Source organism: Felis catus, chromosome A2, assembly GCF_018350175.1.
Source record: "Felis catus isolate Fca126 chromosome A2, F.catus_Fca126_mat1.0, whole genome shotgun sequence".
Taxonomy (NCBI): Eukaryota; Metazoa; Chordata; class Mammalia; order Carnivora; family Felidae; genus Felis; species Felis catus.
The window spans coordinates 155596045-155620781 of NC_058369.1; the positions used below are offsets into that span (position 1 = coordinate 155596045).

General features: G+C 45.5%; 1 protein-coding gene and 1 long non-coding RNA gene across 3 annotated transcripts in view; one reads left to right on the forward strand and one right to left on the reverse strand.

Annotated features, from left to right (window-relative positions):
• The window catches only part of TMEM178B (transmembrane protein 178B), a 359499-nt gene that overhangs the window by 140685 nt on the left and 194077 nt on the right, over window positions 1–24737 (forward strand). The window lies entirely within an intron of this gene.
• LOC109497654 lies at window positions 5502–9398 on the reverse strand. Its single transcript, XR_002154006.3, has 3 exons — window positions 8914–9398; window positions 8386–8540; window positions 5502–6978 (listed from the first exon to the last, which is right to left on the reverse strand). It is a non-coding gene; the product is annotated as an uncharacterized LOC109497654 (long non-coding RNA).

The window sequence follows — 24737 nt, forward strand, 5'->3', positions numbered from 1 at the left end:
CACACTTCCTTGGGGCCCATGATGGAGAAGGTCCTCCTGCTCTTTATACTTCTTTACTGAGCGTTAAGAAATTGTTGGGTGGCTTTCGAAGTCTGGAGAGCCACTCTGAGCAGGATGGGTGTGGTGGTTGCCCTTGGAAGCTTCCATTCTCCCCTACGCACACATTGTTTTTCTGCTTCAGGATCTAGCTCAGCCTTCCAGGTCCTAGGTGTGTGATGTTCCCTAAGCTTGCCTTCTGTTTGGTTTTCTAATGAGAGCAAACAGAAGAACACAAGAGAGATTTTTCTCTGTTCAATCACCGGCAAGAGTTGAACTGGCTGAGCACGAGAGAAGCTGATTGGAGCTGCAGCGAGGCTCTCTGGTTCCGGCTTCCAAATGTTCTCTGGGATGCAAGCCAAGCAAACACCCCCACCCAGAAGTCCCCAGGAGTGTGGGGAGGAACAGGATGGCAGGAGCTCTGATCTCAGGATCTCAGGAAGGGTTCATATTGAGAGGGAGAGAGCATGGAAAGGTTCCTCAGCCTCTCTGATGGAACCCCTCCTGAGTTTGAGAAGCTACAGCAATGAGGTGCAGGAGATCAAAGGGGAAGGTGGGAGGGAAGGGGAAAGCACGCGTGTGAGCGTAGGAAAAACACCTGTGCCGCTGAACGGAAGTGTCCGGGCCATTGTTGACCGAAGTGTCCGGGTCATTGTGGACCAGGGAGGGAGCTGACGTTCCAGAGAAAGGGAAAACAAGCAGAGGCCAGGAATCCACGAGAGCCACCTCTGGGAGGAAAACGCCTCCTCTTCATGATGGAAGCACTATGTGAACCCAGGCAGGTGGCAGAAAAAAGTGGCTGGGCAGCCGCTGCCTGCGTGCACCTGTGTGAGTTACCTGACCTGGTCACCGCGTGTGTCGGTTGAGGCCCTTGTTCCCATGCACCGACTTGGAGACCCACAGTTGTGCGTGCTGCTCGGGGTCTGTGTGGTGAGGGGGGTATGGTTTGTGGTCAAGAACACTATGAAATTAATTGGCCCCTTTGGGATAGCTGAAGCCTCTATCTCTGGACTTATTAGTACAGGGCTCTAACTAGGTGAGATGACCAGTCGTACGGGTGTAGGTTAGCCCTTGGGTGTCAGGATTTCTTTTCTGTGCACGACAAAGCGGAGACTGATGGATGTTTGACAATAAGCACAACTGAGAGAGCCTGTTCAGGAGCTGGTAGCAGCTCGGCTTTTTTGTATGTGGCTGACCCAAATATCCTGACTTCATTCCTAGACCGTGCATTTGGGTGTCACGCGTGTGCACGCAGTATACTTTCTCCGTAATGTTTTCTTCACTTCTGGGGATGTTCTAGGTGGGCCTACTGGGGAGCAGGCTCTCTTAGTTCAGGCCGCTGTAACAAAAATACCATAAACTGTGTGGCTTCAACCACACATGTTTATTTTCTCACAGTTTCGGAGGCTGGAAGTTCAAGATTAAGGTGTCTGCCGATCTGGTCCGGTGAGGGCCCAGTTCCTGGTTTGAGGATGGCCATCTTCTCGCTGTGCCCCCATATGGCAGAGGGCAGAGAGAGGAAACGATCTCTCCTGTCTTCGAAGAGTGCTAATCCCATCATGGGGCTCCACTCTCATGACATAATTATCTCCCAAAGTCCCCTTCTCCAAATACCATCACATTGCAGATTAGGGTTCCAGTATATGAATTTTGGGGGAACACTAACTTTGGGACGGAAGTTTGTACATAGGGAATTTTTTGGGAGGTGCGGTGTGAGGGAGGGTGGGAAGCAGGATTGGGCAGCAGGAACAGCTAGATGGTAATGGAGTTGCAACAGAGGCCTTTGTCAATGGCACAGGGAACTATGGGTCTAAGGTAGCCCTTCAGAGTGTCCCAAATTGAGGCCAGGGTCTAGGCCTTTGTGCCTCCACATGGCCCTGTCATTGGGTGCAAGGGACTGTTTGGAAAGGGTCTACCTTGGATGAGGCGGCTCCCATTGGTCAAAGGCACTTCTCCCTAGGAACTGGTGTCACCAGGGCAGCTAGGTGACCACGTGGTGCCTCCCTGCTGTAAGGGGATCTTGCTGGAGTCCCACAGCATCCACTGCAGGGGGCAGTGAGAGCCTCTGAACATCTACATTCTGAAAGGTGTTCACCACTAGGGGTGTGTTGGTGGTTTCCAACAACAGAATGGCTTTCTTTATGGTTCTAGCCTCTACATCAGGGGGAGCCCAGGATGCAGGGGGGGGAAGGCTCATCCATAGGACTTGGGAGTCCCGCTCCAGAACACCAATGACCTCCTCACCTGCTGCAGGAGTGAATGTGGGCCATTTCCCTTCTGCTTTTAGGGAGCTGAAGTTGGTCACTTGAGAACAGCACTGTCCCAATAGAACTATAACGTGAGCCACAAATGTGAGCCACAGGTTTAAATTTTGCCATTTTTTTTTTTTCAAAAGAACCAGAAGAAATTAACCTTAATGATAAGAGTTTTTCTAAACCTAATATAGTCAGAATTTTGCTTCTGCATATAATCAGTATAAAACAATTTTAATAAGCTGGTTTTAATTTTCTGGTGCTAGGTCTTTGAAATCCAGTGTAAGTTTTAGAGCCTGCATTTGGACGAGCCAGATTTACAGTGCTCAGTAGGACGTGTCGTTCGTGGCTACTATTTGTATTGGCAGCTTTAGAATGCAATTTCTGCTATGAATTCCATTATCCTCCTCCCTCTGCAATGAAAAAAATGGCAAAAAATTTTTTTTCCAATGTTTCTTTATTTTGAGAGAGAGAGATTGAGAGAGCAAGCGAGCAAGCAAGCGTGTGTGTGAGCAGGGAAAGGGCAGAGAGGGAGAGAGAATCCCCAGCAGTCTCCGTGCTGTCAGCACAGAGTCCGATGCAGGGCTCCATCTCATGAATCATAAGCTGAAATCAGGAGTCAGACGCTTAACCAACTGAGCCACCCAGGTGCCCCAAAAGTGAAAAAAATTTTGAGGGGAATTAGGCAGCCAATAATTCAAATTCGTTACCATTATTATTCAAAAGTATGTCCAAAGCACAGGATTGGATCTTTTTCGGGTGTGCCATACTAAGGCAGTTATTCAGGGTAGGCACCTTCCTTCTAGAAGCCTCTAAGTTTCTGCTATAGTGTTTACTGATTTAGCTTCTAAATCTACATGGTCAGTTTTCAGCTCGGGGTCACCTGGACTTTGGGGCAAGTTTCCAGAGTGATATAGTTTATAATTAACTGAAAAACAAGAACAACAAAGTAGCGACAACCTGAACTTAATATTAGCATAAATACTTTCAAGTCCCAAGATAACTGGATATTAGGCCTCAAAAGCCGAACATACTGTTCTCTCTTTCCCAAAAGCACTTTCCCAAAGTAGAAAGTCAATGATTTTCTCTGTTGTAAATGAAGACAAGATTTTTTGTAAGAATTTTACTTCTAAGAATATTTTGGGCAAGGGGCGCCTGGGTGGCTCAGCTGGTTAAGTGTCCGACTTTGGTTTGGGTCATGATCCCACAGTTCGTGGGTTCAAGCCCTGTGTCGGGCTCCGTGCTGACAGCTCAGAGCCTGGAGCCTCCTTCAGATTCTGTGTCTCCCTCTGTCTCTGCTCCTCCCTCGCTCACGCTGTCTCTCTGTCTCTCAAAAAATAAATAAACGTTAAAAAAATAATAATAAAAAAATAAAAGAACAGTGATGTCCAAAAGAAATGTGATATGAGCCACATACCTAATTTAAAATTTTCTGGTAGCCACATTAAAAAAAGTGGAAATAAACAGGTGATATTAAATTTAATGATGGATATCATTTAACCCTATATACTCCAAATACTCTTATTTCAATAGCTGATCAGTGTAAACAATAAATGAGTTACTTTACATTTTTAAAAATTAAGTCTTCAAAATTTGGTGGGTATTTTATACTTAGAACACCTCTGAATTTCGGTGCTAAATTTTCATCAGAAATACTTGATTTATATCTGCAGTTCATAAAATTTACAGTGGAAAATGTAGATTTATATATTCACGTTGTTCCAAACCTACTTAAAAGTTTTTTAATAACTAAAATGAGTAACTCCCTCCCCAAATCAGTTTTTTAAAAAATATTCACATCCATACTAATAAAACTAGTTTATCAGCAAAGAATGAATCGATTTGACCTTGAAGCAAAGTGAAAAGTAGTCCTACTGAGTAAAGTTGTGTTTAGTGGAGAACCACTTACGTCGCTTTCATTTTTAGATATAGACTTAAGTTTAACTGAAATTATGTCAAATAAAAAGTTCACTGTCTCAGTCCTAGCAGCCATGGTTGAAATGCTCAGTGACTGCTTTAGAATATCATAAGGTATGGTTGAATTGAAAAGAACATGGTAGAAATAGGACTTTATAGTGATGACTGCAATGTGTCTGAGTGGCTATTGTCAAGTTTGTGTTTCTTTCTTTCTTTCTTTCTTTCTTTCTTTCTTTCTTTCTTTCTTTCTTTCTTTCTTTCTTTTCTTTCTGTTTACTTAGTTTTGAGAGAGAGAAAAAGAGAGCGAGAGAGCAGGGGAGGGGCAGAGCGAGAGGGAGGCAACAGAATCCAAAGCAGGCTCCAGGCTCTGAGCTGTCAGTACAGAGCCCGATGTGGAGCTTGAATTCATGAACTGTGAGACCATGACCTGAGCTGAAGTCGGACACTTAACCGACTGAGCCACCCAGGCACCCCTGTGTGTTTGTTTTCAGCGTGTGGTGTGTGTATGTGTCTCTGTGTTTTCATGAGCTACTTTCCCGAGTCTGTCTCTCTGGGATCAGAATTGCTGCTTCTCTACCCTTCAGGGGCCTTGGATTTTATTTCCTGCCTGTCAGATACTGCTTTCCATCTCCCCCTTGTCCAGCTTTTTTGCTTCTTCCTGTTCTCCTTTCATATCTGACTTTCTTTGTCACAGAGTCTGTATTTTTTTTTAATCGATTTTGTTTTTTAGAGCAGTTTTAGGTTCCCAGCAAAATTGCGTGGAGGGTCCAGGGATTTCCCACATATGCCCTACCCCCATATGTGCATAGCGTCCCCCCCTTAGGGACACCTGCCCCAGAGTGGCCCATTTGTTACCCTCCCATGAACCTACACGGACCCATAATTACCCAGAGTCCGCAGTTGACCTTAGGGTTCACTCCTGGTGTTGTACGTTCTGTGGGTTTGGGCAAATGTCTAATGACACTATCCATCATTATGCTGTTGTATAGAGTAGTTACACTGCCCTAAAAATCCTCTGTTGCCCCACCTATTTTTTAAAAATTCTTTTTTATATTGAATATTTTTGAATTTCTGGTAATGAAACAATGGGAGACAGCTTAGATTTTTCACTCACTCTACCATAAAATCTAAGAAAACCGAAATGAGCAAATCCCTGTGACCCTTGATTGATTTCTTTTTCTTGGAGGGGGAGGGGGGTGTCACTGACTAACAAAGGGGAAAAAATAACCCTGCTTCTAAATCCATCTGAGGTCAGCTAGGCACTCCGGGCTGTGTTGAGTTTTGCTGAGAGGGCTGCTGGGGGTGAGGTGTCACTGGCTCTTTTTGGTCTGAACCCGACAATTAACTTCTGTTTGAGATTAAAAAAACCCCGACAATATAGAAATCTCTCAGCCCTTCTGTCCTTGCAAGGGGTGGAGGAGTTCAGCTCTGCTTTGTGAGGTTACGGTTGCCATGGAAGAAATAACAAAGCACCCTCGCATGGATGGGAGACATTCAGAGGCCGAGGGGAGGTCAGCTGGGCTGGAGGGTGGGAGGAAGTGAGGTAGGTCCCTCAAGGTTAACTTGGGCCAGTTGATGTGTGACCTTGGGCAAGTCACTGTCTCCCTGGGCGTCAGCTTACTTCCTCATTGTCAAATTCGGCTGCTCTCCCTGTGGTTCCTCCACCATGATGGCCCATGAGTCCACATGCACTTTTCTGACTTTCTTTTTAAAGTTTATTTTGAGAGAGCGAGAGAGAGCATGCACATGTGCAAGCTGGGGAGGTGCAAGGTGGGGGGGAGAGAGAGAGAGAGAGTTCTCAGCAGGCCCCGTGTTCACGGCTCCGGCCCCGCTGAGGGGCTCGATCTTACAAACCGTGAGATCATGACCTGAGCAGAAATCAAGACTCAGATGCTCAACCAACCGAGCCACCCAGTCAGCTCCGGCCAGCTAGGGGGGCACTTTCATCCCCGGTGCCAGCTAGGTACCCGCTTACAGATGTGATGTTAAGCCAAACATTTACATTATTAGAAGTGACGGGAAGAAGGAAGGAAATCGTAGCTAACGTAGTCCCATGTTCCGTTTTCACTCCCCAAATAATTCAAGTCTGTGAGTTGTTTTTGCATGGCTTGTCAAGACTCAAAAATGTACCCGCCAGTAAATACCAATTAGGGCCTGGCACACTGATGTCTTGGGAGCGTTTCACACAGTTCGTTCTTAGTCAGTTTGCCAAGTGTTTATTGAGTATCTACTTATTTTTAAGCTTACGTTTTCAGGCTCGTATTTGGTGCCAGGCCCTGAAATACACACTTTATAGAGGTCACTTACTCACTTATGTGCCAGGATAGGGAGATACTTAAAAAAAAAAATCCATAAACACAGTTCCTGTCATCCAGAAGCTTCTAACATACTTGGAGATGTATAAACTATCTGCGTGAAACAGTTAAGAGTCCAAGGCATTGTTGTATTAAGTGCCCACATGGTAATATAATCAATAAATGCTTCAGACATCCAAAGAAGGGAGGTGATTTAGGACTCAGTGGAGTCTGGAGATAATTCTCATGAGGCATGTGGAGAGAAAGGAAGGAAGGTAGTTTGTTTTTTCGTTTGTTTGTTTGTTTTTAAGGGTTTTATTTTGAAAGTAATCTCTATGCCCAGCCTGGGGCTCGATCTCACAACTCTTGAGATCAGGAGTGGCATGCTGCACTGACTGAGCCAGCCAGGTGTCCCAGAAGGTAGTGTTTTGAGTAGGAATAAGTTGAGTTGAAGTTTAGGTTGTGGTTAATAGGAGGATCTAGGAAATAAGAGACACACGTAAGTCATTGTTGAATGAACAAATGAATGGCTTTAGGCTTTTTGTGTTTCGGTGACTGAACATAGGCTATTGGAGTATCGAGAATGGTGATTGTGGTTTCTGTTGGGGGCCTCTGGTTTGTGACGAGGATCTGTCTAGGCGGAGAACCTCACAGGCACCTGAACTGGAGCGCAGATGAAAAACCCAGCGAGGAATACAGATTTGAGACTTACAGAGTAGAAGTGATGGTGAGGTCCTAAAATAGGATTACGTTTCCTAAATAGAGGGGGAGAGCGAGAGCAGAGCCATATGAAGGGCACAGAGCTCGCACTCAGGGGGAGGAGGGAGTCAGCAAAGGGCACTGAGAAGGGAGACCAGAGCAGTAGAAGGAAAGCAGAAAAGCATCCTGTCTAGTGGTCAAGGGCAAGGAGCTTTCCTGGCGTGTGGGCCCAATAAAGGGAGGAAAATCCGTGCCGTGGAAAGTCCAGTCTACTCCTTCTGGAGTAGACTAAAGGACTTTTGTGGATAGAGCTTTGCTCATTCTACACTTGTAGGTAATTTTGCTCAGAGGCCTGGATGTTAAATGTTTGCTACAGAGGTTGAATCTTCTTTCAAGTACATTTTACAAGATAGAAAAAACACAACAACCAAGTCTCTGAGAGCCTATTGAGTTTACAGCATGTAGAGGGATCATCGAGGTCTCAAACCGATTTTCCTTCCCTTCTGAGAACCCTCTCCTGTAGACTCTCTCGTTTCTGCAAATAATGCTCATGTGTTTTTGCATGTCCCCAAGCTTAGACACAACCACACTGCACACGTAAACCAGCTCCCCTGACGGAGCTCTACGTTATTTGGGAATGTCTATAGATTTTGCAACTGAAATCAAGACAAGAGAATCATCAAGCTATGAGTAGGTTCACTTCCAATTCCCAAGTCCGTATTCTTTCCGTTGTGTAAGTCGTCCAGTGAATTTCATTATGGTCTATAATGGAAATGTGATCACGTGGTATCAGATGTAAATCAGCTTCCGTTATATAAACAGGCACTGTTGGGAGAGCCATGATCAGACTGGAAAATGGTTTGGGGTAGGAGCGGGAATAAGAGTTTAGGAAATGATCCTTTGGATTTTTTCCCCCTAAATTCTGATTAAACCTCTAGCTTCTGGAGGTTTCTAGGGGCTCACAAGAGCCTGTCTAGCTTAGGCTTAACTAATTTGTTCAAATTGTTTCTGAAGGGATGATTCTGAGTAAGAATCTGGGTCCTCCTAGGCCTCTGGGGAGGAACAACAACTTTTGTCCTTTTGTTGATAGTTTATCCCACTGGAGCCATGCTTATTTTAGTTCAAATCAAATCATATCATCAAATATTTATTGTTCCCCGAGTCAGATGGAATTGAAAAATACTTACAGGTTAGTGACCCATTTCTCTACATGATACCAAGTGGCGGATTTTTCATTCATGATTTCAGCAAGTGTTTATCAGGCTCAGTGTGGTGCAAGGTGTTTTTGAATCTACAGAAGGGTATTTGGAATGACATTCGTTCTCCAGGAGCTTATTATAACCTGGATGGAGAGACCAGAACAACTCAAATGAAAGAACTTTAAAATAATGGCTAAATCTGTCTGGCATTTTGTGGTGCAGCCTATGTGCTTAGGTATTCAGAGAAAGCTAAATAGTATTAAGTGATGCAGTAACCAGAGATGGCTTCCTGGAGGAGACAGACCACAAACTGGATGGATCATGTTGGATGGCCGAGTTAAAACTGGAAGAAATATATGACCAGTCTTACTCTTCCTTTTTCTCTGCCGTAAGTGGGAACTTCTGTCATCCCATCAGAGGATACTGATCTGTCTTTTCCCCGGAAATGCTTTTCAGAGTACCAGAATTGTAAAAACAAATTGCATGTAGTTCCATTAAATCTGGTACAAGACTTACCTCCGTCACATATCCATGTAATCGTTCAGAGGCAAACTCTAGTGGAGATGCATTAATTCAATGTAGGTACTCTCTGCTTTAAGGAAACAAACTGGAAACTTACAGAGCCAAAGTAGTTAGAGATGAATTCACTTTAAAGATATAAAACTTTGAAAACGAAAGATTTTCTGGCTGGCATCGGTAAAACTAGTAATAACAGCAAACCACTGTTTGCTCAGCAACTATTTGCAACTGCTGTATGCCTGGGAATTTATATTGAATTTATGTCTTGCTGCCCGTCCTGTCGAACACCCTGCAAGATGGCAGTTTCTACCTCAGTTTTACGTATGTGGAAACTGAGTCCAGAGAGTCACATGGCCGGTGAGTGGTGCACCGAGGATTTGAACCTAGCCGTTGCTGACTCCAGAACCCCTGCTCTCTGGGGGTACCTCCCCCCACCCCCCTCCAGCACTCTGGTCCAGCATGAGCAGTCTGCAGTGCTGGGAGCTCTCATAGGAAGGGGAGACTGTGTTCTAGAATTGTGACATAGAGTCTAGAAACTCTGAAGGGAAGAATTCTTCATCCAAATAAGGACACTGGGTGGCAGGATAATTGGAGGAGAAATTTCAGAGTTTGGAAGGTGCTTCAGAGTTCTGAGCGTCCTCAAGAATCCCTCGCAGGCCTCCGATGTATGGTCCTGGCCGCCAGCATTTCAGCCTTGTGGTGGAATCCAGCGTATCATTAAGTGTGAAATAGGAACACGGAGAGCCTATGGGACCAATGTTCCCTCCTCACAGCCTGATGTCCGGGTTAAAGTTGCCAGATTACACACAGGATGCCCAGTTAAATCTGAATTTCAGGTAAATGACAAAAATGTTTACAGTAGAAATATGTCCCATACAATGCTTGAGACATACTTATACTAAAAATGTATTTGTCCCTGGGGTGCCTGGGTGGCTCAGTCAGTTAAGCATCTGACTTTGGCATTTGACCATGATCTCGTGGTTTGTGAGTTCAAGCCCCACGTCGGGCTCTGTGCTGACAGCTTGGAGGCTGGGCCTGCTTCAGATTATTTGCCTCCCTCTCGCTCTCTGCCCCTCCCCTGCTTGCACTCCGTCTCTCTCAAGAATAAACAAACATGTAAAAAATGAAGAAAAAAGCGTATTTATCCTTTATCTGAAATTCAGGTTTGACTGGGTATCCTGCATTTTTATTTGCTGTACCTGATATTGCTAGCCCAGCCTCGTTCCTACTTTGGGGACAGGTTTCTGGCCTGCTTCCTTTTCCTTTTCCATCTGAATCCTGTCTGTTAGGCAGATTAGTAGAGCCTCAGGTCACTTTTGCAGCACTCAGGCATTCATTTATTGAATCTTCATACTAACTCTAGGGGTAGGTACTATTGTTCCATTTTATAGATAAGAAAATTGAAGTACGAAGGGGTTAAGTAACTTGTTCGGAGTCACGCAGCTAGTGACAGGGGAAGGATTTGAACTGGACGGTGTGGCCCCGGCATCTGTGAGTGCTCTCTTTCGCTCACAACACCATACCTACTCTTGTGTCATTGGGACAGAACAGAAGGAAATCTGCTAAGGAAAGGGAGCCTCATGGAGTAGAGAGAACCATGCAGTTCCCGGAGCTCAAAGGAGAGAGCATAGATAGAATGGGGGGGGGGGTGTGATGCACTCGTGGGGGCAAAGCAGGAGCCGGCCTGCCTTCAGTCATCTCGAGGCTTCTTGACATTTATCACAGTCAGCCTCTCCACAGTCAGTGGTCCTGCTGAGCACCGGGCCACATGTGGCTCTTCCACCCCCTCCCAAGGTGCACTCGATCAGCTTCTCTTTCCCGACTACCTTTGAAGAACTCCCCCAAGCGGATCCCTGACCAGCACGCCTCATCATTCATGACAAACCGTTTTCATATCCGACAGGACCGAGTGGGTCTGTGCTCACCACAGTCTTTCTGAAAACACTTAAGTCCATTTATTGTCTTTGCTCCCCTCCCTTCCCACCTTGCAATGGGAGGACATTTCTCAGAACTCAGGCTGTGAAAAAGGAAAGCTCCCTCCGGAGATGTTTACTTTGCATTCAATTTTGTGTTCCCCTAAGGGACCAGCAAAGCTCAGTTTACCTACAAACAGAGTTCTGCTTTAACAATCTTCAGGCATCTTCTGTGGGCCACATGACTGTGCTAGGGACTGGGATGTGGCGATGGGTAAGAGGCACTCAGTCTAACTTGCACGGGAGTCCCTTGATCCCCAAGGGGAAGCAGTTTCTTTCCCAGAAAATTCTATGCCAGAGGCAAAAACAAGCAAGCAAGCAAACGCGAACACTGCCCAGGAATCCTAGAGATACTTTCAAAATGACAGAGGATCCTGGATGACACATGTGGATGGATGTCCAGGAAAACACGTAGTATGTGCGTCTGGGAACGGATGGTGCAGGGCACTGCTCGACAGGATTAGGGGAGTATGAGAGGCGAGGGAAGAGGAGGACACCGTCATAGCTTCGAAGTTCTGTAGCTGAGACCCTGCGGTGAACATTCATTGACAGGACCTACTAGGTGCATGATACGGAGTTCCCAGGTAACTACTTAGCCTGCAAAATTATTGCACAAGTAAAATTTATTAACACGTTAAGCCATAATTATCAAGTAAAATAATGACAGTAATAACTCCAGAGCAAACTTCTAAAGCAAAATTAGAGCGTTTATTACTGTGGGTATAACTTAATTTTATCTACCCCGATTTGGACTTGTTTGCTACAGAGTGCCCCAATGCAAGGTTCTCCGTCCAAGGTTAACAGGCTTTCGTTTCTTTGACTTCTTAGTAGCTTTGGCCTTCAAATGCCTTTTTCTCTCAGGCCGTTTCCCCTGGGTGTTACATCCGAGGATGTCAGCGGCGCCCAAGAAGTCATATGAGGGGCGGCCGCTTTCACCATTCCTGAAATACAAGGGAAGTCTCTTCTCCGTGAAATTTCAATCAGCTTGATGCTACTTTTGTCATGGATTCCTGTATTTTAGGAGAAAGGAATTTCTTCAAGATCTCTATTTGCTTAACGCTTAAAAAAAAAAAAAGGATTCTAATATATATTAGTATCCTTTTCCAGACTGCTTTGAGATAATAAGAGAAAGATTTTGTCAAGCTACAGAACAAAATGACCAGAAGTAGCTAATGAGATGAGGGAAAGTGGGTAAGCCCATTCACAGGGGGGCAAAGAGTGTGAACCTTCTGATCCTGTAGGTTCCTCTCCCCTCTAGGCTGGCGAGGGGGCAGGTGTCAGACCAAGACAAGAAAGATGCAGAAGAGCAGGAGTGGGAAATAGGAAATAGGAGATAGGAGAGGCTGGTCCGCAGCGATGAGGACTGGAATCCCAGTGTGGTCTTCCCATTTGGCGCGTGCGAACCTTCTGTCCCGCACACACAGCTTCAGAGGCTCTGGGGCCCTGGATGCTTCATCTCCTTTCACTGTCCAGATTTGTTCTCAAAAGGAACGAGACCACCATGTGAAATCCTGAACTCTTCAACAATCAAAAGGGAAACCGGTCAAGATGTGACATTAGTTCTGATGATAAAGCTGAGAATCAAGACGTGAGGATTCCTTGGGCCCATATTTTTGTTCCCATGGAGTTGGTCTCTATCTGGATTTGTGGGTTAGGAAACAGAATGAGTATTTCCGAGATTGAGGGGTGCTGCTTTAAAGCCTTGTGATAACCACCGTGTAGCCGTGTGTGATCTCCTGGTTCTACACAGTTCCCGGATGAGGGCCACAGGATGTAAAAATTGAAAGAGCCCGGAGAAACCATCTACTCAGTCCTTTCCTAGAAATCTAGATATGTTGAGCCTCGTCCAAAGTCGCAAAGCCAGTGTGCCACAGCTGGAACCGGGTGTCCTGACCCTCGGTCTAGGGCTCTTTGCTGGAGTCTAGGGCTCCATTTGCCCTGGCTTCACTCTCCATGCCCTGGGAGGCTGATGTCTCCGGACTGTAGTACCTGTGCCCCCTTATTCTTGGCTTTCCATTTGAGTTTGGCCAATAGGCACGACTGGAAAACCAGGAGGCAAGAGGCAAGAGGTGGCCGTCCTCGTCTGCACCGCACCCCTGCCCTGCATTCGTCTGGTTTCGTTTGCTGTGTTCCTTCAAGGCACGGGTCCTGCCAGGCAGCCCTCTTCCACAGCTCTGGCTCTTGCCAGACTCCCTGCGTGTACAGTTCCTTCCCCCTCGCCCCTTAGACCTTGGGGCAAATATAACTTCCCACTTATCACCAATCTTTACTGGCTCCTTTAATTCTGTGCCAAACTGTGTACAGTTCTTTCCTAAAAATCTTCAGTTAAGCCCTTTTGAGTGTGTTGTCCCTTTGCTGTTGTGTCCTGACTGATCCAGGCTCTCTCCTCCTCCCTGCGCTATTGGATCTGTAAGTCTGTGCCTTTCCCAGCACCATGCTTGTGTTTGCAGTAGGTAGATCTTGGCATATAAAATACCTATGCCCTGGAAACACCGCCTTAAGTTACACATTTATTGGTTGAGCTCCTGTTTCTGTATTTTCATGTCAGATGTACATTTTCCCTTCATATTTGAATGCTCTGCAATGAATAGTGCCTCACGCTAGAGACCTACAACCCCACCTTGAAATGAATTCTCCTATTCTCCTATTATAAAACCCAGGGTGTAAAGATCTAAGACTTAAAAAAAAATTTTTTTTACATTTATTTATTTTTGATAGAGACAGAGCACAAGTGGGGGAGGGGCAGAGAGAGAAGGAGACACAGAATCCAAAGCAGGCTCCAGGCCCCGAGCCGTCCGCACAGAGCCCGACGCGGGGCTCGAACCCACGAACCGTGAGATCATGACCTGAGCCAAAGTCGGACGCTTAACCGACGGAGCCACTCAGGCACCTCTAAGCCTTTTTGATAAAGGAACTTAGGCCACCTGTTTCTTCCTCTTTTCCCCCTTCCAACATTTTGTTTGTGAGTTTGGCTTTTTTGCCTTTCAAATGGTTTCAGAAGTGAGCTCACCTGGATTCTACTAGTAAAGCAGAAAAGAGCATTTCTGCTTAGAAGGAAGGATGTTTATATGAATCTGCTTTGTTAAGAGTGCAGTGCACCTCTCTTGAGTGATTGGCATCTGAGCGTGGGGTGGTCCCATCACAGTTGTGGGGGGTGTGGGTGGGGAAAATGTCTTTCAGAGATAAACCCTTACACGTTCCCAGGAGAAGCCACTCACCTTCCCCCTGGCTTGTTTCATTGGCTTCTTTCTCACCTGGAATTAGAAGCTTGTTTATGGCAAGAAGAATTCAAAAGGGGGTAAGAACAGATCATTTGAGTTATGATCTTCACTCTACACGCTTCTTAGTTTCTAGAATCTAAGTTAAGGTGACCCCATTTTTAACGGCAGCTGAAAAATCAAAATCTAGACCTACAAAATGAGTCAAGGGGCACTCTTTACCCATGTGAGACCATTTTGTGCTTCACACTATGAAAAGTCCTTTGTATCCCCTGAGTATTTCAAATCTGTGGCCACCAGGTAGACGTCAGAGAAACTTAAAGTTCATATATTCACCTCCGCTGTCTTTTGAAAAGCATCCGTGAAAGAAGGGGAGGAATGGGGGTTGTCAGTGGGAAGGTAGGATTTAATACAAAAGCTGATCTTGATCTTGAACATGAATTTCAGGAGCGTGATGTTCCCCCCCCCCCCCCCCCCGCACCACGCCCCCCACCCCGGTGTTCTCATTTTCCCAGCACTTGTCAGAGTCTCTGCCAATGGTACCAGGGCCCCAGGGACAGGGCTGGGGTACTGTAGCCGACTCCCTGTCATTCTGGGGAACAAGGGGGAAGTTAGCATGAGGATCTGTGTAACACAAGTCCAGACTCCACCCTTGAAGGGACTAGGGTGCTTTGCTTGGTGTTTGTTCTGACAAGACTTTGGGATTGTTGGGGAGTTTGGGCGCAGGAAAAGGGTAGAAGAACCGTTACCAGACCACGGCTTCCAAACCTTCAATTTCATGAACAAACCTACTTCTCCTGTAGAACAGCAGCGTCAGGTGGTCAACCAATCTTACTGTTTATGCAGCAGAGGGAAACCCAGCTCCCACCTGGGGTCTGGTGAGAGGAAAGTGGTGCATCATCCAGAAGTGTCCATTTCACTTAAAGATTTGTAGTGAAGAGGTAAGTGTGTGATAAGTAATTAAACATCATTTTCCACTTAATAAACAGATACAGTATAGAATACAAAATTTGCGAAGAAGACTTCCTGTTGTTGTAGATAAAGCCATGAGACATCAGAGAAATTTTACACTTTGCGGTACCCCGGGAGGTCTGACTTTATTCTCAGGAGTATTTCCATTGAAAAAAAAATCACAGAAATGCTATAGATATTAGGCTTAAGTTAGTCAATAAAAGGTAACACAGGCTATATGGTAAGGAAGCTTTAGCATCTATTAAACTTAAAAGAAGATCATTTATAATAATGGTAATTCAATCCAGTCTTAGTCATTGGAAAGAAGTGTGAATTCTCCATGCAAGTATATTCCTTACTTAAAAAGAAACCTGAATTTAATGAACAGAGAGCTTGCAGTAAAAAGAAAAAAAACAACAACTGGTAGTGTGGAGCCTAATTTCTGCATAATTGTTTTGTTTGGGGCACATAAAATTGTAAAAATTTCCACGTGAATGTGTTGTTTATGAGGGGAGGGAGGTGGATGCGCTCAATTCTTTGCCGCTAGGGTCCTACTTCTCCTTATTCCTTACATTGGGCAACCTCACTCCTTCAGGAGTCTTGATTGGCTCCCAAAGGCATTTGAGTGTGTACCCTTGAATTGGTCAAATTCTAGGTGAGGGCTGAGGTCAAGCAGGGGTAGAGGAATCTTTGTCTGCAGGAAAAGTGGGCAGGGGTAGAACTTTTATGTGGTTAGAAATGGGACAGGTGAGATAAAAACGTGGGGCTGGGGAGGAGGGTCCCAAGTGCCGGAATTGTTAATGGGTTGTGGTTCCACAGCGGACAAAGCCACAGGACAGGCAGTCTATACCAAACAAGTGCTCGCTGCCATTCCAGGGGTCTGACCCAGGACAGGCAGTACGAAAGTGGAGTTCAGTGCAAAAGGGTTGGGGACATGGGGAGCATGTCCTAGGTCTATTGCAGCTATCTCTTTTTTTCATTGTATTTTTCCTTTGCCTTTTTCTTTTTTTTAAACCACTGTGAGTTATGATTGACATGCAAAAGCCTGTATGTATTACATGTATACAGCTTGATGAGTTTGGAGGTAAGTATACACCCGTGAAACTACCACCACCATCTATGCCATAAACCTCTCCATCACCTCCTACAGTGTTCTCGTGCCTTCTTGTTGTTATTTTGTGACCTATTCGCTCAGTAAGTTTTCCAATACAATATTGTGAACTGCAGGATCTCAGTGGTACGGCAGGTCTCTAGGACTAACTCCTAGAACTGAAAATTTGCACTCAGGAATACCTCTGTTTCTCCGCCCCCAGCGTGGGGGTGCCAGCCTGCTACTCTCTATTGCGGCCGTCTCGCGCCCTTGCACATACCCGTCTCTCCCACCATCCGACAATAGGAGAAATTACTATTTTGTGCCACAGGTGTCTTAGAATCTTAGCTCTTGGACCTGGAACAATCTTGCTGGGCAATCAGGTCCAGCACCCGAGTCCAAGAAAGTAAGGTGTTGTTAACCATAGTCTAGAAGGTAGCTAAGACCAGAAAAGAGCCATACAGACTTAGAATGTTAAGGCTGAAGGGATCTTCCTGGCCACCAGTTCCCTCTTCTCATTTACAGGCAAAGGAACTGTTTGGAGCAGGATTGGGTTGGGGTGGGGGGAAGGGGGGAAAAGAGGGTCACCCGGGGAGAACAGCTGGCAGTGCCCAAACTGGAACCCGTTTGTGAGCCAAAGCTGTTTGCACCACCCTGGAACCCTCACCATCTTTTAAAAAGTGGCCTCCTCTGCTGAATCCATTTGCTTTGCCTTTTGCTTGTTTGTTTGTTTGTTTGGGCTCAGCAAATTCCCACTTGTTCGGGCTTTGATTTTGAGTGGAATCTGTAGAAAATCCGGTTTGGTGCTCTCTTTCTCCCTCTGCTGGCTCTCAAGGCTGATTCCTGAAACTGACACAGATATTTGGGCAATGAAATGACTTCAAATAAGATGGAGGCATGTCTGTGGGCTGCTTTAGAAACAAGGGAGAAAACTACAGCTCTTTCTCAAAGAGGCAAAACCAATCCAGGGGAAGCTTGATGCAAGCATATATATATATATATATATATATATATATATATATATATATAATGCATGTATGTATATGTATATGTATAATATATATATGCATTATATATATATGCATTATATATATATATATATATATATATATATATATATATATATATATATATTTCCCGCTCACCTCCCAGTTTCTCCTGGCTACACAGTAGCAAAGCAAAAATGGAAAACTTGCAAAAAAAAAAAAAAGTTGACAGCATTTCTATGATTCAGCTGGCAATTTGCTACGGTATCCAGGGAGGCAGCTTCTCACATACATTAGCATAATGCGAAATGGCAGCTAGAACCAGAATTTACTGTCTAAGCAACTCAGCCTGAACAGCCGTTGACGACAATACAATTTAAAGGAAATCCAAATATTAGGCTTAAGTGACTGATACAGCCCTGAGACCTCTTCATTTTAAAGATGTGGGGTCCAGTTTGTTCCCTTATTTCTGCTCCCCGTTCGTGGGGCAGGTGGCTGGGCTTCAGGGTTAACAAAGAAGGATCCCGTGGCTAGTAGAGATCCAATATAGCATTCAGCCAGCCGCAGCCCACTCTAGTCCCATTATCGCCAAAATACATTTTCTTTCTCTCTTGAGTTTTTTGAGGTTTTCCATGTCCGTCGGTATCCAGATGCTGACATTTCTTCTGCTTGTATTTCCCCTGTGAGCCTTGACATGACAATGTATCTCCTTGCTCCCTGGTTATCTGGACACTGAACCACTGCAGATAGCAGCACCGGCTTGAAAAGGAACTTTGTTTCTCAGCAGGGGGATGCCCAGCAAGCCTGGGGAAGACATCCTCACAAGGGCGTGTTTCCTGAGGATTCAGAGCTTGCCACGGCTGGTACGCTTACTGGCCGCTGGCTTGCCTGAGCATTCCTCTGGCTTCTTTTTTTCCTTTCCTCTGTCCAATTTCCTCCCTTGAGTTGAGGACCAGGCTCAGTGGAAGAGTGGCTGCGACATTTTCCAGGCAGAAGAGGCACGTGAACACAGGTGGCAGTTTCCCAAATGTGGTCTTCCAGATGGACACCCCCTCCAGTCTGCCACGTACTGTAACTGCTGATGCCAGACTTAGAAATCCCAAATGCTTCAGAGGCAGGACCTCATCCATGTTGTTAATGGACATCGGAGGACCGGGGGAGGCTGAGAGGTCCATCTATGTTCATTAACTCAGAGTGTGGATTGAGATCCAACAAGGACTTGTGAATGAATGTAGAGTTAACAATTTTAGGCTTCCAAGTTCATCTTCTGATGACGAAGAATGATCCAAGGATGTGGTTGTTCAGTTTTCGAGAGACCACTGTGCACATGGGGACCTGACTGCCCATCTTTAGGGATTCTCCCGATGGCCTCTGCAGTGTTAGAAGAACAGCTCACACAACTGTTCTCACTTCTGACCCCAGCTGCAAGTTTGGGGTCCCCCAAGATCACTCTTGGCTTTGATCAACTCACTAGAAAGACTCAGAATGTTCTGAAAGCTGTTATGTTCATTGTTATGGTTTACTATTGTGAAAGTATACAAATTAAAATCAGCCAAGGGAAGTAGCACAGAAGGCCGAGTTCAGGAAAATTCCAAACGTGGTGCTTCCAGTCTTCCTGTCCCTGTGCGATCGTGGGCAGTGTAACTTTCTTGGCATAAGGGTACAACAGTATGCAAGGAGTACCGTCAACCAGGGAAGTCCACTGAGCCTTCGTGTTCAGAGTTCTTATTCAGACTCCATCACATAGGCGTGGTTGCCTGAGCGTGTGATCAATCTCACTATCCAGCTCCTCCTGAGGTTGAGCTGATACCCCATGACCCAAAGCCACAACTCCAAATCACATTATTATACTATCCTGCATGATCAAAGGCCACAGGCAAACAAAGACATCCACTCCTATCGGGCCTTACATTCCAAGGACTTAGAGAATTTCCTCCCAGAAGCCCAGGGCAAAGGCCAGACCTCTTTTTGGGCAAGGTTCATTCTTTACTTCACTTCACTTCACTTCACTTCACTTCACTTCACTTCACTTGCTGAGCCAGCTGCAGGAATCTGTTCAGTCAGGCTGGGTGTTCTGGAATCGTACAGTGCAGTTGGCCATCATGAAGAGGGAGGTGTAAGCACCACAGACAGGGGAGTAGGATGAGGAAAAACTGTAGCTGGAAAGGAAGAGGGGCTGCTGGGAGGAAGTGTACGCAATATTTTGCATGAATAGACATGGAGCCCAGTGGGCCGATGAAATATTTTAGGTTTTGATTTATTCTTTCATTTTGTCCGTCAACCAGGTCACATGGTTATTGAGCCAAGGATAAGTATATCTTAACCTCAGGGTTGAGAGCTAGTGTTTCCAAAAAGGCAGGATGAGTGGGGGTCCATGGTTGGAAATAATTTGCTCTGGAGTCAGTGGAAGCATTGCTTTCTCTGTTTGCCCGTAGAGCAGTAGAGATATCACGGCACATAGAATGAAATGGGCTGTTTTGTGAGCATGTCAATAGTAATGACTATTATAATTATAAATAACAATGGCTACCATTTATAGAGTGCTTCTAAGTGCCAAGCACTATTAAATTCTTTACCAACATTATCACATTTAATTATTTGAATATCACTATGGGGTAGGGATTGTTATCTGAGCTTTATAAATGTGAAAAATTGAACCTTCAAGGGGTACTAAGCTAAATAATTAGCTTCAAGGCCCACAGGTGACAAAGTGAGGATTCAAACCCAGGTCTTTGCAACTTGAGTGTCTATTTAACCTGCTACAAGTCCCCATAATGGACATGGCTAACACATCCTGTGGGGTGGAGATAAACTTCTGCTTTATTGGTTTGGTATTTAGTGTATTTATTTCAAAAGTGGCTTCGGAAGACTGTGGGTCTGCTGAGACTGAGGTTTGGTCTCCCAGGAGACTCAAGTTTCTACATTAAAGGTTTCCGAAGGGCCAAGATGATGGGATGGGGAGACAGCTGAATTTCATGCCTCAGGACAGTGGTGTAGACTTGGTTACAGGTGACTCATTAGCTCACAGGGTGGGGTTCCATGTTCAGACCTGCTCATCTAGACTGGGAAGGAGACAGTTTATGTTTGCTCCTGGGAGAAGGGATCTTTCTAGGATAGGATTTACAAAGACTGAGAACATAAAATGGAGGTGGGAACAGATAGTGTTGGAATTATCTGGATTCATGCTCCATGAGGACAGGAAGGCTGTCTCTCCAGCATGTAGTCCAATGCATGGTACCTGGGGGGGATTTAACGACCACAGAATAAATGAACAGGGAGATCTTTGAGGCAGCTAGATGGGGCACATCTCTTCTAGGATTGGGTTGGATGAAGAATGAAGAAGCAGGATCAGCTTCTCCACTGTATGTGTTGTCCAAAGTCTCCCAAGTACTTTCAAAGTAATACTTGACGTGGTTGTGGCCCTTTCTAGTTTTAAGACACTTTCATGTACATTATTTCACCTGATCTTCACAACACGCTTGGGAGTTTAAGTTTTATTGTGTTAACTTGATATTAATGGATGGGGGACTGGACGTGCACAGAGGTTATGTGACTTGTTGAAGGCCAGATAAGTCGTAAAGGACCAAGATCTTGTGACCCCACATTCGTGTTCTTTCTAGCACCCCAGAGATGGTGGTGGGTGCAGGTAGTAATGGCGTTCTTCCAGCTCCCCAGCTTTTAAATACGGTCACTGTGGCTAACGGCTCTCTTGATGGTCGAGTTTAATTGACTTGGAGGTGCGTTATTGTGACAATAGGTCTGGGTTTCCCCTGCTAAAGATTCTTTGCTACTTGGATGAAAGTTCACCTCCTTGGGCTGGCCCTGACTGGGGCCTGTCTGTGGGGTTGGGGTCTCCCGTGAGCTTGTCCTGGGGAGCCTGTGGTCCCCCCTCCTTGAATTCCTCCTGGTCCATGATCCAGCCCATTTTGGAGCATAATCAGGGCTTCCAACGGCAGAAACCTTAACCAAAGAGGCTGTTTGGGAACTAAGTGAGATAATGTCTCTTAAAAGACTCTCTTAAGTTTCTTACAGATGTTGAAACTTAGAATCCCCCCCACGTGGTGCTACAGCCTTGAGCAGCCCCTCTTCTGGTAAGACTTGTTCGGGAGTCAGACCCAATGGAGGAGGACATTTCATTCACCTTCCCAGTGTCCTTCTGAGACTGCCTAGAGCCATGGTCAGGAACTGCTGTCCTCACTAGCAGAAGGCATGGCTGAGAGTGGACACCTCCCCCTAATGTCCCTGGGCTGCTGAGTAGAGATAAGCTGAGTTGTTGGTGTTTGTCCATTCTCCGTTAATAACTCCGGGTGCTAGATGCAACTACTTTCTCCTTAAATACCACATATCCTGGGGCTATTAGTTCTTGAAAACCCTGTGTCAATAGAATGTTCCTGGTGGATCCAGCTCTCCCTCCTCCCTATCCCAGGAGGAGTAACCAAGTGGAGATTCCTGCTGGCTTTTGGCTGGAGGAAGGCCATGTCAATCTCCTACTGGACCAGGGGGGCTGCCTCTGGAGACTGAGGAAATTTGCTGCCTTTTGTCATGCTTCTGCACAGGTCATTGGCCCCTTGAGTCTCAGGGACCCAGGGTGAATTGTATAGTGTTAAGACATTAAAGGGTGGTTATTATTAATAGGACATTTTTCAGAAGTACTGTGTTTTGATCAATCATCAAGAAGTTGTTAGTTCCTTGGGAACACTTGTCTATAAACTAAGATGGGAGAAGAGACTCGGACCCAGGTTATGGGTCATCTCGATGTTCTTGTTGCACTTGGAATTTTCTGAAGGTGTGGCTAGAATGGACTCTTCTCTTTCCCTAAAACTGTCCACCAGCCTGTGAGGACCACCTCTCATTTCACCCATATCAGGTGGTGCTCCCACAGGCTTTGGCTTTCACCGGGTAACAGGAAGACCCCAGGTGTATCACCTGGCTTTTCCTGCTGCCTGAGGAGGTGAGTAGAGAGGGGGCAGAAATGTGACAGTAGAAAGACTCCTCCCATGAGCGCTGATCTAGAGCTAAACTCGTGGGCAACTTGGATCATGGTAGCCAAGAAGCGAAACTCTTAATCTTTCTTGGCCCTTTCCCCGGATTTCTGGACCCTGTACTCACCTCAGAATTCTACGCTTAAAGGTTTTTTTTTTTTGTCTCCTTTAAAAAAATATTTTTTTAGTGCTTAGTTTTTAAACATGTTTAATGTTTAAAAAATTTTTTTTAACGTTTCTTTTTGAGAGAGAGAGAGAGAGAGAGAGAGAGAGAGAGAGAGAGAGAGAGAGAATGTGAGTGGGGGAGGGGCAGAAAGAGACAGAGACACAGAATCTGAAGCAGGCTCCAGGCTCTGAGCTGTCAGCACAGAGCTCGACACAGGGCTCAAACCCATGAGCTGTGAGATCATGACCTGAGCTGAAGTTGGATGCTTAACTGACCGAGCTACCCAGGTTCCCCACCCCCCCCCCCCACTTTTTTGTCTCTCCTAATGAGGAGTTAAATAATTTGTTCAATTTCTTCACACTAAAGTGGTAGGGGCTTGGTGAGCTATTCCTACCTTAGTTACAGTTTTTGCTTTTTAACTGAAAAGAAAGGATCTGACGTAACTCAAAGATGACCCGGTGGTGGGTTTTGAGACCTCCGAGATGGAGACATTTGAGGATTTCCCTCATTGTCACCTACCTGGGGCCCCCTGTTTCTCCATGTTATGCTGACCTTGGTTTCCAGGAGATGGGCACTGATGTGGGCATCTCTGGTTAATGTACTGACATCAAGCATCAAGTTGTGTCTGCAGGGACTCTGGAGTGGTTGAAGAGCCCGGAAGCGGGCCTTTTGGGCTCCACGGTTTGGCTACAGAACCACCTGTTCCGTGGGCTTTGCCAGCTTTCTCGCTCCAGCGTTTGGGATACCTTATAGTTCATTCTGGTAAGGGCATTAGTGGCCTGATTCTCTACTCCTCATCTTGTAACTGGGGTGTGAAGGAGGAGCCGGGCTGAACTGATAACCCTTTACCCCCAGAATCTTGGTGCCTGACCTTACCAGATACTCAGTAAATGTTGTCGAAGTTCACTCCGAAGGTCAACGTTGGAGCTGATGAGGGAGCACAAGTTTGCCCAACCTGTGGTGCTGTGTCCTATGTAGGCACCCTGTCTATGTAAAGCTATAGAATTACATTGAGGTCCGTTATTTCTCACTGGTCAACAGTAAGAAATAGAGTGACTGTCTAGACATTCATGATGGGATGGATTTCCCCAGATAGGATGCATTTATGTCTTTTGATTAGGGAGCTGTGATGCCTGAAGCAGTACAAGAGTTGTGTGGCTTTAGAATCTGGTAACACCTAGTAGCTTCCCTGTCACACCTGGCTCAGCCCAGACCCTCAGGTAGGCGGTCTACAGCCCAGGGGACACCTGGTTGAATGAAGCTCAGGTGCTCAGGTGGGCTGTCTCTAGTTCTGGGAAGAGGAGACCCCAGGACGCTAAGAAACTGACATTCAGGCATTCTCTTTGAGTACATTCTCTTTGAAGCCTAAAATTTCACGTGGTTCAGCAGCAGATACAGTCAATCACCTCTTAGCCTCATTCCTGTTTGTCAGATATGTTGACTGAAAGTCATTACCCACTTGCAATGCTTTTGTTTGTTCGTTTTTGCCATTCTTCCCGAAAGCATCATTTCTATTAAAATCCGGGCTTTTTCCGAAAAACCCTATCTGAGATTCCAGTTGAAGCTCAATCAGAATTATGCCAAGGAAGGTGAATTCTCTCTACAAGTCTTCTAAAAACCAAAGTCATAGCTCTTGCTGGCTTTTGCTGCTAAGTGTTATCATGTCCTTGGTACCACATCGTTCTGTCTCGAGTATCGGAGGAGAAAATGCCGCCACCACACTTGGGTCACTCAGCTAGCCAGCTCAGCCCAGATGCCGAAGCATACTTCCATAGCCAGCCTCGTTAATGCCTCCCATGCATCTTGAACTCCCTGGTTGTATTTCTGTATGTTTCTGCCAGACCGTGATCCTCGTGGGTGTCAGCACCAGCTCATAGACAACTATTTTGGAAGCTTGCTTTTCCCAAGTGCTTTTAGCCAGTTACATCTGACACGGGCTCTTTAGTCTCCCCGGGGACTTTGAAGGGACAGTGGACTCTGCCCTCATTTTGCCTGTTGCCCCAGTAACAGAGGAATTCCCACCCCTGCAATGGTGCCCCACCCCCTCTGTAGACTGCTGTATCTAGTCCCAGGAAGTATTGTCCCTGCATTGCTGGGTCTTCTGAGAAGCTGGGGTGGGGGAAGAGGTGCATTTCAGTGTCTCTCTATGCTCCCCAGCCTTCTAGCAATTACTCTTGGCTGACTCTGCCCTTAGGAACCCTCCTTTCCCGTGGTTTCCTGACGGGGGCAATCATAAGGCAGCATCCTCAAGTATTTTCCTGGATTGGTTTCCTTCTGATATTCCTTTTACGAGGTTTTTGTTTTGTTTTGTTGTTTTATTTTTATCTATCTATTTATTTATTTATTTATTTATTTATATTTTTTATATAAATATATATATATTTTATTTATTTATTTATTTATTTATTTATTTATTTATTTATTTATTTATTTATATATATATATTTTTTAAGAG